Consider the following 19,167-nt stretch of genomic DNA (forward strand, 5'->3'; position numbering starts at 1 on the left):
TATTTACAGCCATTATATCCTACTTAACAAATTCTATCTATACAATATTTATATGGAATAAAAGTAGATACCATTTTCTTAGTAACATTAATCTTTAACTAATTAAACTAACTAGTATAGTAAGACTTGGAGTGCCTGGTAATGTGAAAGATTAACATAACATATTCTACTCTGATCCACATAGAGGTGCAATGAGTGGGACTTGACCAGACAGCAGCAGATTTCAAATTAAAACTTGCCTAACAACCACTCACCAAACCAAACACCCCTCTGACATCAAGTGCAGTCTGGCTCCCAGCATACCTGCAGCATAGAGCAGCTGGTGGGTTCAAATCACCAAACTGTGGTTAGCAGCTGAATGATTAAACACTGAGTCACAAAGGCTCCTTCAGTACTGCTGAGAAGTCCAAGATGAGGGAAGCCTTTAAGGGTGAGGTTTTGAGTGCAAATATATACAACATCTTATTTATCTTTCAAAGAGACTGGCCAATATAAGCAGGTGACTTTTTGATTGGCTGCCAAATTCTCTATCATGCTTACCACTGTCATTTATTTTTAGATCTCCCCCTCTGCCCTTGTATTTTCCAGCTCTTTCTGTAGATACACCCAAATTGTCCTATCTCAGAGGATTATCACTGTGCCTTATATCTTTCATAAGTGTATGTGCTAAATACTTTTAGAGGATGTTGTCATAGAATGTTCTCTCTGTTCTTTTGCCGACTTGTTACATGATTTCCCCACACCATTCCCTTCTCATCCATCATTTTCTTTCCCTTTCTCAAAACAATTATTTGTAGCTGCCAACTTGTAAGGAGCACTCTGTATCATCAAGCCTCTAACTGTTTGGGACTGCTCTCTTTGATTCATGGAAAACATATGTTCCAAGGGAGTTAACCAGTGAGGTACAAGTCATAAAAGATGAGGGTTAGAGGCAGATTGCCCATCTATCATGATCCCTGGGAAAACATTTTTGCTGGAAGTGATACGCTGCTCTCATTCCAAACGTAGTTTAAATGGGAAGCCAAAGATGCCTGTTCTTTACTTCTCCCCAAAATGTCACCTTTGGCAAAGCAGGAGATTCACTGGCCCTGGTGCCGTTCTGAGAAGAAAGTTCTTTTGATACTGTTCAGAGAAAAGCAGAGGTCACATATTTGTCTCACATATTCACAAATCCAGGAAATTGATTCACCAAAGTTGTGGGTGTATAAGAAACTGCAGTGCACACATAATGATAGGTAGGCTCCCAGGTTCTCAAGGAGACCACCTGGGGCCTATTTGCCTTTTGGAGGCGGTAAAACCAAATAGTTTTTAAAAGCTGTATGCCTTAGTATGAAGGTTGTGTGTACCTTTGAGTCAAAACCAACCCATTGTGGAGGAAGGGTGGGCAGTGAGAAAAGTGCACCAATGAATGAACGGAAATCCAAAGTCTCTGTAAATTTTCATTAAAATTAATAATAAAAAAAAATGGAAAAAAAACCCCAACCCATTGCTGATTCTCTCGGGAGTTTTCAGAGGCAGTAAATCCCTGAGAGGGAGACTGCCCATCTTTCCCCTTCAGAGCAACCGAGGATTCAAACTGTGCACAGTCACATTGGTAGCCCAACTCCTTACATAAATACAATATAGAAGCAAACAGATCTAAAAAGGCTCTTGCATAATCAAAGATAGAGCAAGATTATGAGCTAGTTGTGCTTCAATCTCAAAGCCACACAGAAGGGTGGGCAATCTTCTCTCTGGTGTTTCACCGCCTTTGAAAACCCACCAGAGGCTCACCTACGGGTCAGTTCTGACTCAATAGTAGACAACAAGAAGTTATTATAGAAGAGTGAAAGTCTTCCAGAACAAGAGAAACATTTTATTTTATATTAGCTTGTAGACAAGATTTGTATACATTGTGTTTCATACAATCATTCCCTTACATTATATTTTATAAAAGCAGAATGGCATCCACTTCCGAAACAACATGCGTCCAGAAACTCTGGGAACTCTGATAGATGTTGCTGGTTGTGGAGGGGCTTCAGGTCTTTTGTTCATAGGGTCGCTAGGAGTCCTGCTCCACTCGAAGGCAATCAACAAGAACAACAACAATCACTATTTATCTCTTCCCTTCATTACTCTATCTTTCAGTTCCCTACTGGGTCTTTCCCAACCCCTTTACCCCTTCCTCTGTGCACCCATCAAACCCTGTGTGTTTACTATCAGTGCAAGGGCTGTTGTCAGGTGTGGTCAGGCCAGCTAGGTTTCACAGGGACCCAATTCCATCCCGTGTCAGCCTCACGATTATTTCTGCATTAACATACACTGTTACAGTCATATTGTCAGCTCTTCTCTTATCTTTCTGATTTTTTTAGAATTTTTGCTCATAACACAAATAATTGAGTGAAATTAGGTAATTAAAATAAAATGTGACTTGTAAAATATGAATTATTCAGAGATTCAGGGAGATTTTGTCTTTCAGAAAAAGGAAAGTGATTTCTGAAAGATAAAATTATTTTATACTTTGGAATTCTGTTTTTTTTTAATTACTATGTTGATCATTCCTATGCTTTATGTTTCTTGCATGTACATTATTTTTTACAATCTTTCAATTTCATTTTATTTCATTCACTGACATTGTATTTCACCTTCCTTCATTTTACTGACAACTACGTTTGTGAAATTGTGTAAGTCAGTTAATTCATAGCGTATGCCCTAATATCCCTCATCTAGATAGCCAGTTTCTGATTTGCCCAGCACTGTCAAACTAGTACACGACCTCGCTGGCTGAAACTGAGGAGGATCTGAGGCATTTGCTGTGGAAGGTCTAGAACTATAGCCTTCAATATGGATTGAAGCTCAGCATCAAGAAAACAAAGATTCTCACTTATGACCCAATTGGCAGCATCATGAAAGATGGAAAAGAGATTGAGACTGTTAACAGCCTCAGCTTGCTTGGTTCCACAGGCAACGCTTTTAGTACCAGCAGGCAGGAAATGAAAAGACCAATTGCACTGGAAAGATCTGCAGTCATGGACCCCCCCAGAGCAATCATATCAGTCTAGAGACTAAAGTGTGCTTGATCCAAGCTGTGGTCTTCACAATAACTTGCTATGCATCAGAGAGCTTAACAACAAATAAGAATGACAAAAGAATTGATGTCTTTGAGATGTGGTGCTGGAGAAGAAGAATGAATATATTATGGGCTGTTAAAAAAACAGACAGGTCTATCCTGGACAGTGTTAGACCAATCTGCTTCTTGGAGGCAAACATGTTGACTCTCAATCTTACATACTCTGGGCATGTTGACAGGAGGGACCAGTCCCTAGAGAAGGACATCATGCTTAGAAGGGTGGACGGCCACTGCAAAAGAGGAAGACCTTCTATGAGGTGGATTGATGCAGTAACTGAGTATGTCTGAGAAAATGAAATTGGCTGAGGATAGGGCAGGGTTCAGAGCTGTTGTATATACATTGCTATGAGTCACAAACAATAGCATGTAACAATAACATCAAACCAGTACTCTAAGGGAACAAGCATATCCCCTTAGCTGTTCAGCTTGGAAACTTGGAGCATTTGTATCTTCAAGCAGAGTCTGGTCTAGAGTGGTCATCAGCTTGTAGCAATTGACCCTTGTTCATAGCACCGATCATCTTCTCCCCTTCTGGCTGGGTTCCGGTCAACTCTTTCCCAGCCATCTGTGGCTAGGTTCAAATGGGCATCAGCTGAAAAATCCGGAGGCCACAATTTTCTTTGAGTTCCAGGTTGTTTTTTCTCTCTACTCAGCTCTAGTCCCAACATGGGGCCAGGTCAACAAGCCAGGAGTAGCCACGATTTCCTTCCTGCTCCTCAAGCTAATAACCTTTCTCTACTCCTCCACCCATCTATGCATGCTTGATGGGCAGCACTGAAGGAACGTGCCCAAGCTCAGCCTATCTCTCTGTGGTTGTCTTACTCCCACTTCCATTCCTGTGGATCCCGGCAATCACTTTGAGTGAGCATATAGCTCTGATGGACACCAACTTTACCCTGCCTCAGAAAACAGGTTGTTTCAGGTTTATTTAGCAGAACAGCAAACATCAAATCCTAGCGAGGTTGTGGAGAAACTAGAACCCTTATTCACTGTTGGTGGGAGTGTAAAATGGTGCAACCACTATGAAAGGCTATATGGTACTGTTTGAAAAAGTTGCAAATAAAGATACCATTTTACCCAGCAATTCCACTACTGGGAATTTACCCTAAAGAAACCATAACTGCCACCCAAGCAGATAAAAGCACAACCATATTTATTGCAACTTTGTTCATAATAGCAAAAAGTTGGAAACTACCCAAGTACCCATCAACAAATGAATGGATAGAGAAGCTCTGGTATATTCACACAATGGAATACAATGCTGCATTGAAAATCAAGGAACTCATAAAAATTATGCAAATTGGATGACCCTGGAGGACATTATGCTGAGTGAAATATCTTGGTCACGAAAGGACAAATATTGCATAGGGCCACTGTTGTAAAAAAGAACTGATATCAGGCTTGAGAGAAAATAGAAAAGGAGAGTATAAACGATGTATATTAATTTCATTGAAACAGATGAGGGAGAGAACTGTTTAAAAGGGATATATGAATGGATATTGTTGTCATTACAGAAGTCCAGAGTGAAGGCTACGTAGTGGAGTGGACTTGGGGGAAGGGGTTGCATAAGAATGAAAGAGTTTATCTTTCTTTTCAAGGAGAAGAGGGAATGGGGTGAGGGAGAAAAAGTGCAACAATGAATGACTGGAAACCCTAAGTCTCTGTAAACTTACATTAAAATTAATTAAAAAATTAAAAAATAAAAAAAACCCCACACACAAGCTCCAAAAATGCTTTCTTCCTTTTCCCTTCCCTTCTTTTTTGCTGCCCTTCATTGTATGTGAATCTCTTCAATAAAAACACCAGTGTGGAACCACAAAGCCATTCAAATGCAAATCTTCTCAGAGTACAGAGTACCCGATGGGACTATCCCCTTGACCAAGTCCCAACATCCACTACCACATTCTACTTTTAGCAAGTCTATCTGCAGGGAAGATCTTCCCTTTTAATACTTCCAATCAAGTACTAGACACAGGTGGATGATACATTTTCTAAATATACACTATCCAGTGCTTTGAGAAACAAAATAAGTGTAAGAGGGAAGACATAAATGTTCAAGGAACAACAAAATATTCGGAGTTATAAAATTACAACTTTGAGGTAAATCTTGCAAAGAATGTTAGGGATAGACCAATATAGAGTCTTTTATATGTTGCTAAAGAATTCTAACTCTAGATTAAGAGTTAGTAACCAGATAGTAAATATTGCAGGCTTGTGGGCTATAGGACCTTTGTCTCAACCACTTGACTATCAAGGTATTTGACTGACACAAAGAGTTAACATCCTGAGGTACATCTACTTCCAAAACTTCAGTCATTACAAAAGCTGGGGAACACAGTTCTAGTCACCATGAGTCTAAATTTGCCTAATTTTGGGGGGGTGGGGGGAATGTGTCCTTTTTTTAATACAAACAGCCATTGCAGTGAAGATCTGTCAAATGAGCACACTTGAAATCCATAAAAATTTCATTTGTAACATAAAACAAATTCAGATAACTAGATATAGTTTCTACACCACATTAAACCAGGTAATTTAGAGAGAGACACATTGAGATTTTGAAGAGTATAAAAATTCCTGATTGGTCAACAAGAGTATTGAATGAAGTCTTGAGTCTTACCAAGATGTTAATAGCATATAATGAGGAATAATAAAAGAGTCTTCTGACAAAGATTAATCAATGAAATGGAAGTGAAAATTCTAGACTGTGTGTGGGGTGTAGATTACTTTTTCTGCCTTACACAAGTGAGATTCAATTGTACTTTATAATGTAGCATTTTTCCTTGGTTCCTGAGAGAGAATCTCTAGAAACTTTTTTATTTCTCCAGTTATTGAAGGAGCCTTATTATCTGTCCTGCTCTGGACCATATTTACTTTCATAGGTTCTAAATCACAGAGAGGAGATTGTCTATCTTTTTCAGGAGTAGCAGCTGGTGGGTTTGGCTGCCTTTGAGATGACAGTGTAACTACTTAGTCACTAGGCCACCAAAGCTCCATCTAACACATTGTACTAATAGTGACTCCTAGGGTTTCCTTTGCTTTTCTTTAATTTTTTATCTTTTATTACTCTTTGTGTGTGTGTGTGTGTGTACCGCCAAATCAGATTTGACTGGTACAGGAGGAGATTGCCCCTCCTTCTCCAGCAGAGCATCTGGTGGATTTGAACCATGCGCCTCTGGGATTGCAGTGCAGCTTCTTGCCACTAGGCCACCAGAGCTCCCTTCCTTTTCTTTTTTTTGCTGATCAGCTACTTTAATGAGCATGATGTCTTTGTCCAGTTGACTGGCTACTTCTTATATGTGAAATCAACATATAAAAACAAGAATATTTGTCTGTTTATGAATTTTTAAAGTATGAGCATTATATTAGCCAACTTTATATACTTACTAGATGAAAATAATAGAAAGCAATATGTTTTGCATAAGAAAGAAAGAAACTGCATAGAACTAGCAAAACCAAAAACCTAGTTGGATAAATCGATCGTATTTATAATAAAGCATCAGCACTGAGTATTGCTGTTAGTAGACTTAAAGCTATTGGTGGTACAAAGAGTTCTGGTGGCCTAGTGGAAAGAAGCTGAGCTGCAATACCAAAGACATGTGGTTCAAATTCACCAGCTGCTATGCAGGAGGACAGGCCTCTCCTCTGAAAACCTGCCCAAGTCATCAGCTATTGCTTGGGTCCAACTCAACAGTACACAACATCCAACACACACAAGAAAATGTATAGTTTCTACATTGTAAATCTATTTCTAAAGTAGATTCTTATTGAACAGTTATAACAAAAAATTAAAACAAACTCCATTTTACCTTTCTGTTTTTGAAGGTAGACGTGTCTAGTGATGCTTAAAATCTTCTATCAGTACTGAGTGAAATAAATGTGTCTTTGTTTCTTAAAACTTTGATGATATTTTATTTATCAAAATCTCAGAAAAGATTAAAGATATTTTTCTAGCTCAAGAAATTTTAAATTGAAGATAATAGTTTATTTAAAACTTACTTTGGCTTCAATTGCAATGAAAGTAATTGTATAAGCAATTGCAGAAATCTTTCCCTATTACCAAAAAACCAACAGAAAACCACAACAACAAACACACACACACATACAAACTTTAAAAGGATAAATATAGAGCATGTATATATCTGGAGACTCCTGGCTGGCCCTGAGTGGCACAAGCCTGCCAACTTCTAGCTAAAGATTGGGTATTGAATCCATCCAAAGGTCCATTGGAAAGCAGATGTCTAAAAAAGTTTTCCTCTAAAAGATCACAGCCTAGAAAACCCTCTAGAGCAATTTCTACACTAGACAAAAGGTCACTCCAAGGTGTCTTAAAATAGAAGTCTCTTAAAAGCAGGTCAACTGATTAGGGAACCCATAACTTGCAAAAAGATATTGTGTTGAGCTTCCTTTTGCTTATTTTGCATTTGTTTGTTTTTTGCCTGCAGGGAAAACTCAGACCTTCTGGCTAGTGGATCAGGAGAGGTTGCTATGCTGCTACTTGTAACGTGGCTATTCTGCTTTGACCATGAAAAAGCAGTCTTCCACCATGTCTCTCCTACCTGCTACCAAAGTAGGAACCATGTACAATAGCAATTCTGGCAGGGTTGAGGACTGTATTGTCCTCACTGGCGATTGGTGAACCATCATCAGCCATTGAACAACCCTCACCACATGTCCAGTGAAAGGTTGAGCATATTTCACTTTTTCTGCCTTACACAAGTGAGATCCGTCCCCATGGCATCAGTGGCTATGGAGTTGGTATGTCCAGCAATCCTGAAAGTGCTTTTCTCTTCCAGCTTTATCCCACTTGTGGAAATTATATAATAGTGCAGGAGAGGAGGACTCTCTATGAGGTAGATTGATTCAGTGACTAGGGTAATTGGGATGAGCGTATCGGAGACAGTGCAATTGGCACAGGATGGAGCAAAGTTTAGGGCTGTTGTATATAGGGTCGCTATGAGTCACAAGTGACTCAATGGCACATAACAACAACAACAACAGTTTTGCTGAAACCTTAACTTCTAGGAAAAACACCAAGGATGAGACTAACTGGGAATCAGAAAGTGAGGATAAAAATCAAGTAAACTAGGATTCAGGACAAAGGAATCATTAAACCTTAAATTCTAGCTCATCTCTAACTGAAGTATACAAGAAACCAAATAAAGTCAGACAGCTGGTTGTGTAGGCTGGGACTAAACCAGGGCTTGATGATAATTTCTGGCATTAAAAAATTTATTGTACAAAAAAGAAGGGAGGGTTCAAATTAATAATGCAAGATACTTGAAAAATAAAAAGTAACTTTTGCCCAAAGCAAAAGAAGAAAGGGAATAATAAAAAGAAAAATCATTAAAATTGGGGTGGGACCCATAATAGATGAAAGTCAATGAAACCTGGAGAAAAAGAAAAAAAAATCACAAACTTTCACAAGATTTATGAGAAAAAGAATAATAGAAAAGAAATACAACATCATCATGGGGAATAAATACATGGACATCATCACTGATCACATGAAAAATAAAGGGTAATAATTTCTTGAGAAACACAAATAGTCCAAAATTACTCAGGAAGAAATAGGTAAGATGACAAGTCTGTATCTACTAAAGATTAAATCCATAGCCTAACGGTAAGAATCCTTTGCTGCAGCCCCAAAGGCACATGATTCAAATCCACCAGATGCTCCCCCAGAGGAGGACAGACAATCTCCTTTGATTCTTCATTGCCTCTGAAAACCTACAAGAGGCTCAGTGATGGGTTGGTGCCAACTTGATGGCAAACAAGCCATGTATGTTCAAAATGTAAGAATGAAAACTCTCCTAAATGGTTTCACACATGCATTCTCTCATTAAAAAGTAAATTCAAATTCTTCACTAAGTTCCATAATTTACGGGAGGGAAACTCATGCTGCCTTACCATTTCACATGGCTAGCATTATCACTCTGAGGAAAACCATAAGTTATTAACAAAAACTAAAACTGCAGAGCTACAAACCTGGTGGAGAAAGGTATGAAAATCCTTCCCAAGGTATTAGTAAGTCAAATGCACTAAATATAAAAATGATAATAAACCACTCTCAAGTACAGTTTATTCTGAAAATAAAAAGCTGGTATTTGAATATCAAATTCGAAAGCTCTGGCGGGCTAGTGGCAAGAAGCTGCACTGCAATCCTGAAGGCATGCGGTTCAAGGTCACCAGCTGCTCTGTGGGAGAAAGATGGGCAATCTCCTCCCATGTGATTAACTACCTCTGAAAATCTACCAGAGGGTCAGCTATGGGTCAGTTCCTACTTCACGATACACAACTGCATATCATATCAACACACTAAACTACGAACACAGGACCATATCAGGTGATGCAGAAAAAAAAAACTGATAAAATCTAATAATCACTTATGTCATAACATTCAGACCTAAAACCAAGGAAAGCTTCAAAAATTCCAATAAGGAAGGAACATTTAAAAATAAACTAAAATAAAACGTAATGATAAAGCAATGAATAATTTCTTTCAGTGTTGGTCAACTACGCAAGACTATGCTCTCACACAACCCCTGTTCCTAGTCTAGCACATTCTTAATAAAATCTTAGCAATACATTTATTATTAACAAAGTTATTTGAAAGGCTAGACCACTTACTTTCCTATTAACTTTTACAGGGAAAGTGAAATGTTCTAAAGGGAGCTCTGGTGGCCAAGTGGTAAGGGGTTGTGCTGCCAACCCAAACGCATGTGGTTTGAAATAATAGCTGCTCTGTGGAAGAAAGATGAGCATTCTCCTCCCACACAATTTGTTGCTAAGTGTTGTCAAGTCACCTGAGATCCACAGAACCCAGGCTTGTTGTGACTCAGCCTCTCCACAGTCTGGCCAGTTCTGCTTATGTTGGCCCTGCAGTGGTTCATGATGCAGAAGACGCTGATGAGTGATAAACTACGTGTCTGCAGCTGAAGCAGCTGGAGACCACCACCCAGAGGGGGCTAAGTTAGAAAAGCCATTTCCGAAAGTTCTACCACCACTGGAAGCCCAGGCCGTGGCCCTGCTCTGCCCCATACAGTCACTGAGTCAGATTTGATGGAAATGGGATTGGTTGGGTTAGGGATTAGTTTTAGAGGTAACATCTTTGTAAAGCATGTATTATTAAAAGATTTTAAATATGTACTTGCAAAATTATTTGTATATTTACTCATGGTTTTGTATAGTTGTCCTTATTTATGGACCAATTGGCAGCATCAGGATGGATGGTGAAGAGATTGAGATTGTACACAGCTTTAGTTTGCTTGGCTCCACAGTCAACAATCTTGGCACCAGCAGCCAGGAAATTAAAAGGCGCATTGCCATGGGAAAGTCTACTGTTAGGGAACTCTCGAAAGTACTGAAGAGCAATGGTGTCTCCCTGGAGACTAAGGTGCGTCTGATACAGGCCATGGTCTTTGCAATCACTTGTTATGCATCAGAGAGTTGGACAATGACCAAGGAGGATAGAAGGAGATTTGATGCCTTTGAGCTGTGGTGCTGGAGAAGAGTATTGAGAATACCATGGACTGCTAGGAAAACAAACAATTGTCCTGGAAAGGGTTAAACCGGGTGGCTCCTTGGACACAAGGATTCTGAGGCTCCATCTAACATACTCTGGGCATGTTGTGAGGAGAGACCGGTCCTTGGAGAAGAACATCATGCTTGGGAGGGTGGAGGGACAGCGCAGGAGAGGAAGGCCCTCTATGAAGTGGATTGATTCACTGACTGGGATAATTGGGATTGGAGTGTCAGAGACAGTGCGATTGGCACAGGACAGAGCAGAGTTTAGGGCTGTTGTATATAGGGTCGCTATGAGACGCAAGCGACTCAACGGCATGTAACAACAACAACAACATTTCAGTTTTCTTTTATTCCTACTTCTATTTTTTTTATGCATTCAAATTCATCAAATTTCCTATCTGCTCTATTTTCTTCATAGCAAGCGTCTGTTGGAATTAGAAAATATTCTCTTATTTCTGTTTATTGTTTAGACTTAAAATATTTATTATATATATATAGCCACTTTAGTAGACTTTTCACTGATAGATTTTCACTCACCTTTTAAATTCAACTTTCTTATGCCTTTAATCTTTACGTGACTCATGGGAAACATTATTCTTTAACTCATTCTAAGATATTTCTCCTTAAACATGCTAATTTAATCCATTCATGTTTATTTATACAATTATTATTGTGGGTTTTATTTTCATATTTTGGGAGTTCCTATAGCTTAGTAGTAGAAAATTGCACTGCTAATGCCAAGGTAAGTGGTTCTAATCCACTAGCTGCTCTGGGGGAGAAGGATGGGCAATCTCCTCCCATGTGATTTTTTGCCTCTGAAAATCCTCTGAAGGATCAGCTACGGATAACTTCCAACTACAATGGCTACTAAGCTTCAGTCACACAACTAAGTGTCTATTTACAATCAAATGTTTCACATTTGTTGCATTTTTCCTTATTTCCCCCTTTTTAATCACTGTTTACTCAAAATTTTCCTTACCTTCCTACTTAAAATTTTTAAATTCTGCCATTATATCTATTGTATTTGGATTTCCTTTCAAATAGCAATTATGCATTTTATACACCAGCTCCATATAAGCTTTAGGCATATTTCCTTCTCTTCACCTGAAATAGTTTAAATATACCGATAAGTTTTTATTGGTATATTACTAAAATGAAAAAGGGATAATACTGTGCATTAAATTATAAAATTATATTGTTGTTGTCATGTATCATTGAGTCACTCTGCGATTCATAGCGACCCTATGTACAACAGCTTTGAAGCCTGTTCTATCCTGGGCCAGTCTCACTGACTCTGACACATCTACACCCATTGCTACAGTTACTGTGTCAACCCATCTCATCTGGGGTATTTCCTCTCTTGTGCTATCCCTCCACCCTTCCAAGCATGAAGTCCTTCTCTGAGGACTGGTCCCTCCTGGCACATGCCCAAAGTATGTGAGACAAGGCTTCAAAATCCTTGCTTCCAAGGTGTAGCTTGTTTTCATCTAGGACAGACTTGTTTGTTCTCTTGATGGTTCATGGTATGTTCAATACACTTCTCCAGCACCACACCTCAAAGGCATTGATTCTTTGTCTGTCATCCATAGTCATTGTCTAGCTCTCTGATTCATAGCAAGTAATTAGAAATACCAGAATGGAATCCCAAAATCTCTGTAGATGTTCATTGAAATGAAAAATAAACAACCTAAAAAAAAAAAGAAATACCAGATCTGGATTAGGCACACTTCAATCTCTAAAGTGAAATTGTTGCATCTCAGTATTCTGGAGAGGCCCCTGACAGAAGATTTTCCCAGTGCAATTTGTCTTTTTATTTCCTGACTTCTGGTGCCAAGAGTGTTGACTGTGGAACTAAACAATATGAAGCTATTAAAAATTCAATCTCTTTATCATCTATCATGGTGTTATCAATTGGCCCAGTGGTGAGAAACTCTGTGTTCTTTATATTGAGCTTCAATCTGTATTAGAGACTGAAGTCATTGACTTTCTTCCGCAAGCACTTCAGATCCTCTTCAGTTTCAGCAAGCAAGACTGTATCATCTGCATATTGTATGTTGTTGATGAGTCTTCCTCCAATCCTGATGCCACATTCCTCTTCATAATACCCTGCCTCCCAAATAATCTATTCTGCAAGAATTACTGAAAACTTATGGAGACAGGATGCATCCCTGATGCACTCTTTTCCGAATTTTGAAACATGCAATATTTCCTTGCCCTGTTCTGAGGACTGCTTCCTAGTCCAAGTATAGGATTTCCATTTTCCTCAATGTTAGTCATAATATGTTGTGATACACCAAGTCAAATGCCTTTGCACAGTCAATGAAACACAGACAGACATTCATTCCTCTGGTACTCTTTGCTTCAGCCAATATTCATTTGATATTGGCGATAATATCTCCAGTGCCACGATCTCTTCTATATCCAGCTTGTATTTCTGGTAGTTCTCTGTCAATATACTGTTCCAGTCATTTTTGTATAATCTTCACTAAGATTCTGTTTGTGTGTGGTATTAATGATATTGTTTGACAATTTCACATTCTGTCACGTCACCTATTCTTTGGAATGGGAATAAATATGGATCTCTTCCAATTAGTTGGGGAAATCATTGTCCTCAAGATTTCTTGGCATAAGCTGGTGAGCACATCTAGGACAGCATCTGTTTGTTGAAATATTTCATTTTGATTGTGTCAATTTCTTGCACCTTTTTTTTTATCACTAATTCCTTCAGAACAGCTTGAATTTCCTCCTACATCAAGCTTGCCTCTTGATTGTATGTAATTTCATGAAATTCTTCCGTATCAGCCAATTATTTTTGGCAGAGTGGCTGTGTATACTCTTCACATCTTCTTTTAATGCTTCCTGGATTGATCATTCAATATTCTGCCCATAACGTCCTTAAGTATTGCAACTTGAGAATTAAATTTGTTTTTAGTTCTTTCAGCTTAAGAAACACCAAGTGAGTTCATCCCTTTGGATTTTCCAACTCCAGCTCTTTGCACATTTCATTATAATATTTTGCTTTTTCTTCCCAAGCTGCCCATTGAAATCTTCTGTTCAGCTCCTTAACTTCCTGCTTTCTCCCTTTTGCTTTGGCTTCTTGGTGCTCTACTGCAACATTTAGAGTCTCTTCTGACATTAATCTTGGTCTTTTCTTCCTTCTCTGTCTTTTGCATTCTTCGTGGATGCTATTCTTGATAGCCTCCCAAAGCTTATATGGTCTTTGTTAATTAATGTTCAAAGCCTTAACTCTGTTTCTGAGATGGTTTTTAAATTGAGGTGGGGTGGGCTCAAGATCAAATTTTTGGTTCCCGTAGATTTAACCTCTAGCTTTACTTTGAACTTGCATATAAGTACTTGATAATTCAATTACCAGCGCCTGGCCTAGTTTTCTCTGTTGACACTGAGCTTCTCCAATGATACTGTCTACAGATTCAATCCATCTGATTTCTGTGCATTTCACCAGGTGAAACCCATGTGTATAGTCTGCATTTATGCTTCTTATAAAAGCTATTTGCAATGAATAAATCATTGATTGTACAAATTTCTATCATGCTGTCCCAAGCATCATTTCTATCACTAAGTCTGTGTTTTCCTACTACTGATTCTTCTTCCCTGTTTCCAACTTTTGCATTCCAGTCCACCATTATCTTTATTGCATTTTGGTTGCATGTTCAATCGATATCTGACTGAAAGAGTTGGTAGAAATAATCTATTTTCTCCTCTTTGGCTCTGGTTGTTGGCACATATATTTGAATGGTAGTGGTATTCACTATGTGTATGAATATGCATATTTTCCTGTCGCTAACAACTAGGGATGATAGAAAGAAAACTGATACCTTTGAGCTGTGGTGCTGGAGAAGAGAGTTGAATATACCATGGACTGCTGGGAGAACAAACAGGCTTCCTAATTCAAAATGTTCTGCGCCAAGCCATCTCACTTCACCTATAACTAGTATGTCAGTATTATGTATTACATTTCATCTTAACTATGTTTAGTTTTCCTACATTTATACTTCTCAAATTCCACATTCAAATCACTAATGTTTGCTTACTTTCTTTCTTGTCTGTGTTTCTAAAATTCAATGTTTCAGTCTCAGGTGCCATATCTGCTACTCTGATCTAAGTGTGTTCTATTGTAAATAGGGTTTTCAAAGGCCTATTATTTCAGAAGTGAATGGCCAATCCTTATTATAAATAGAAATAACTTTAAAAATTATAAACAATTTGTTGTTGCTGTTAAATGCCATTGAGTTGTATACAGCCCATCGTGATCCTACAAACAAAAAAACTGAACACTTGAATAACTATTAGATAATTTAATATTTCACAACCTTGTCTTCAGCAAGAATCTCAAAATTATTACATATGTTAAAATAGAAACATCTAACTTTGTGCTGTACCTAGAATACTTTTAAACTGAGCAAAACTTGCAGGCAGCATAATTCCACTTTCCTTATCCACAAATGCCACAATTATATAAAAATTATACAAGATGATACTTAATATTCATATTTTAGAAGGTTTTTCAAGATTTCATTTGAAAAATTCTATTTGCTGAAACATGCTTTTTAGGAATTGAGTTAATAAAGATAAAATTTTAAAATGTTTCTAGATCACATAGAGATAACAGTTTAAAATGGGAGATAAAGAATTGACTTGCCATTTGTAATAGAATTCAGTATTAAAAATAAAGCATGCTAAAAAGTATGAATAAAATCTATCTTACTTCTTGAAGGAGAAGAGTTCAAAGATTACCAGTTTGACAGATAATAGAGTATTGCAATTCATAGAATTATTCATGGGCTCTTTTAGCAATGGTCTTCATAACTCTCAACAAAAACCAGAAGAGGGTTATGCAAATGTGAAATGTTTTTGGTCTCCCAAGGGGATTGCATAGCTTCCTATTAATGTAAGTAAGGTAAATGGTAAAATGGAACTTTATTGTTATTAAATTTAATCTAATTACCTACAACTCATAAGGACTCTAAGAACAACAGATCTGAATCTTGCACTAGCCTACACCATCCTTATAAACTCCATCATGTTTGAGGCTTTTATTACATTGTATCCATTTCTCTATTCTTCATGATGTTGCGTAAAGGCCCAGTCATGAGGGGCTTTGTTTTCTTGATATTGAGATATCTGTATTGAAGGTATTGACTTCAGCAGCATTTCTGGTCTTTCTCCCTTTCAGAGATCATTTCTTTTTTGAAACATGTCAACTGGTTTTTCTTCAATTCTTGGAACCTTATATTTTGTCAAAACCTTCATGGCAGCTTGGACTTTTTCCTTTGTTATCATTTAGTCTTCATTGTAGTCAATTTCCTAAAATGATTCCACGCCAGCCAGTTGTTTTTGGTATAAATGCTCAGCGTATGCTTTCCATCTTGATGCCTCCTGGATCATTTGAGATTTTTGCCCATAGAACCCTTAAATATTGACATTCAAGACTTGAATTTGTTTTTTAGTTCTTTCAAATTGAATAATGACAAGTGAGCTCTTCCTTTTTCATTTTCTGACTCCATCTCTCACATTTTATTAAAATGCTTTCCTTTGTCTTCTCAATTTGCCCTTTGGAACCATCTATGTGTATCTTTTATCTAAGCATTTCTTCCCTTTGGCTTATTGACATTATAATACAATTTTCAGAGCCTTTTCTGATGTCTGTTTTGGTCTTTTCATTTCCCCCCTCTTTTTGTATTTTCATGAAATAATAAACTTGATATCCCACAAGTCATTTGATCTTTGATAATTAACGCTCAACTTCAAACTATTCTTAGAGGTGGCTTTTAAATTCAAGTAGTATAAACTCAAGGTTATATTTTGGGTCTTGCAGACTTGTTTTAACTTTCTTCTGCTTTAAATGGAACTTGAAAATCCATAATTGCTGGTCTGTTCCAAAGTCAGCACCTGGACTTGTCTTGACTGCTGATATTAAGCTTTTCAAACAATTCTTTGCACAGAAATAGTCAATCTGATTACTTTGTAGTCCATCAGGTGAGGTCAATGTGTATAATCACCATGTTTTGTTTTGGTGTTTTTATAAAAGGTATTTGCAACTCCAGAGACAAAGAAAGATATTGGGATTCAGGAGAGAAGGTACCATCAGGTAAGACGGTCTTCCCCAGAGCCAGAATTTCCAGGTGTATGCTGGAAAGAGAAGAGGCTGAAACTTCCCTGGGGAAAGATCCTTCCAGTTGGGGATCTTTACCCCCTCCTCTGTGGGGCCGTTCCAGGTGCCAGCAGGACAAGAGAGTATAGAACACAGAGGTACAAGGAGGGGAAAGACTTACTTCACTTCCTGTGGGAAAGAGAGCTGATCTAGGACCCTCCCCCACTTCACACCAGCTACTTACATTGGGGCCCCTGATTCCTTTGAGAGGGACATCATGCTTGGGAGGATGGAGGGACAGCAAAGGATGGGAAAGCCCTCTATGAAGTGGATTGATTCAGTGACTGGGGTAATCGGGGTTGGTGTGTCTGAGACAGTGACATTGGCACAGGACAGAGCAGTGTTTCAGACTGTTGTACATAGGGTCACTATGAGTCACAAGCCACTAGATGGCACATAACAACAACAACAGCCAGAGACAAAGGAAGACATTAGACTTCAGGAGAGAAGGTGTAATCAAGTGAGACAGTTTTCCCAGAGCCAGTACTTTCAAGTGCCCATGGTGGGGACAGAAGGAATTGAAACTCCCATGGGAAAGGTCCTTCCATTTGGAGATCTTGCCCCTGCCCTGAGAGTCCATTCAAAGTGTCACACAGGACAAGAGAGTTTGGGACAGAGAGTTACAAGCAGGGGAAAGGCTTTCTCAGCCTCCCCAGCTAGCATAATAAGCTGTGAGAAAGAGAGCTAATTTGAAGCCCTCCCTGGACAGAAATTGCTCAGAGTGGAGTACCTAGGCTCACACCACTCAGTCACTCCATAGACAAAAGAAGACAGCAGAGTTTGGGAGAGGATACTACAGTAAGGTGGGATTCCTGCAGCGTTGCAGTGTAGAACAGAGAGAACCTGAAGGATTTTAGGAAAGGCAAATTTTTCCCAGAAAGGACTTTGAGCAGAGTGAGTGATTTACCCACAAATTGAGTAGTTTAAGCTGGCAACTAATCAATAAAATCATAATGATAAGAACTACTAACAACTTACACAGACACAATAGAAACAACCTAACATTTATCAAGATAAACTTTGCATAATGACAAGAAAGAAGTAGGTAGCTTCAAACATTGGGGGGGGGGTAAAAATAAGCCTCCTATCCTACCCCTATAAAAAAAACAAAAACAATACCAGAGAATATAGCAGACCCTATGTATCACCCAGAGTAAAGAAGGTAGATTAAATCTGTTGATATGGAGGCATTCAAGCAGCTACAGAAGAAAATGAAACTAGAAGAAACAAAGGAAGCTACAAATAAAGGGAATACCTTAGAGGTAGAGAGTCAGAAGAAATATATTGATGTGGAGCTATTTGAACAGACACAAAAGAAGATACAAGTAATGGAAGAAACAATGGAAATCAATGGAAGCAAAGAGACATGGGACCAGAAGAAATATATCTATGAGAAGGAATTTACACAACTATGGAAGAAAAGGCAAAAGATAGAAGGAAGATTGAAACTATAGATGAAGAGGTATAAGAACTTAAAAACTCATCACCAAATAGAGAAGGAATAGCCAACATAGTAGCTAGAAATTACAGAAATACGTGAAAATGTAATCCATAATATTAAGACTGAAATGACAGAAATGTCCAACATGCTGCAAGGATGTAAAACAGACAAGATGAAGAAGAGAGTCAATGAACTGGAAGATAAGAAACTCAATGGGCACATACTATTTTTGTTGTGTGCAGTCGAGTTGCCTGCAACTCATAGCGACCCTATGTACAACAGCTCTGAAGCCTGCCCCATTCTGAACCAGTCTCATTGACTTTGACACACCTTCCCCATTGCCCTGGTTACTTTATAAATCCACCTCATAGAGATCTTCCTCTCCTGCACTGTCCCATCATCCTTCTGAGCATGATGTCTTTCTCCATGGATCAATCGCTTCTGAACATGGGCCCAAAGTATGTGAGACAGATCTTCAAAATCCTAGCCTCCAAGGAGGAACTTGATTTCACCTTCTCCAAGACAGGAAAGGAAACATACTAGAGAAAAAAAAATCAGAGAGGAGGAATAAAGGGAATGAAGAAAAAATTGGAATCATGTGGGATGACATAAAAAGGAATAACTTAAGTATGAATGGAATTTCATAGTACACAAGGGACAGTGAAATCACTGGGAAAATTGTGGAAGAGATAGTAGAAGAAAACTTCACAGATTTTATGAAGAACAAGGAAATCCACATTCAAGAAGCACAGAGAACACCAAATAGCTACACCCCCCAAAAAAAATGTAAACATGTATTGTTGTTGTTGTTATGTGCCATCAAGTCGTTTCCGACTCATAGCGACCCTATGCACAACAGCTCTAAACCCTGCTCTATCCTGCGCCAACCGCACCGCCTCTGATACACCCATCCCTATTACC

The sequence above is a fragment of the Elephantulus edwardii genome, unplaced genomic scaffold (assembly GCF_000299155.1).
Source record: "Elephantulus edwardii isolate Elephantulus edwardi_28Jun2011 unplaced genomic scaffold, EleEdw1.0 scaffold00004, whole genome shotgun sequence".
Classification (NCBI taxonomy): Eukaryota; Metazoa; Chordata; class Mammalia; order Macroscelidea; family Macroscelididae; genus Elephantulus; species Elephantulus edwardii.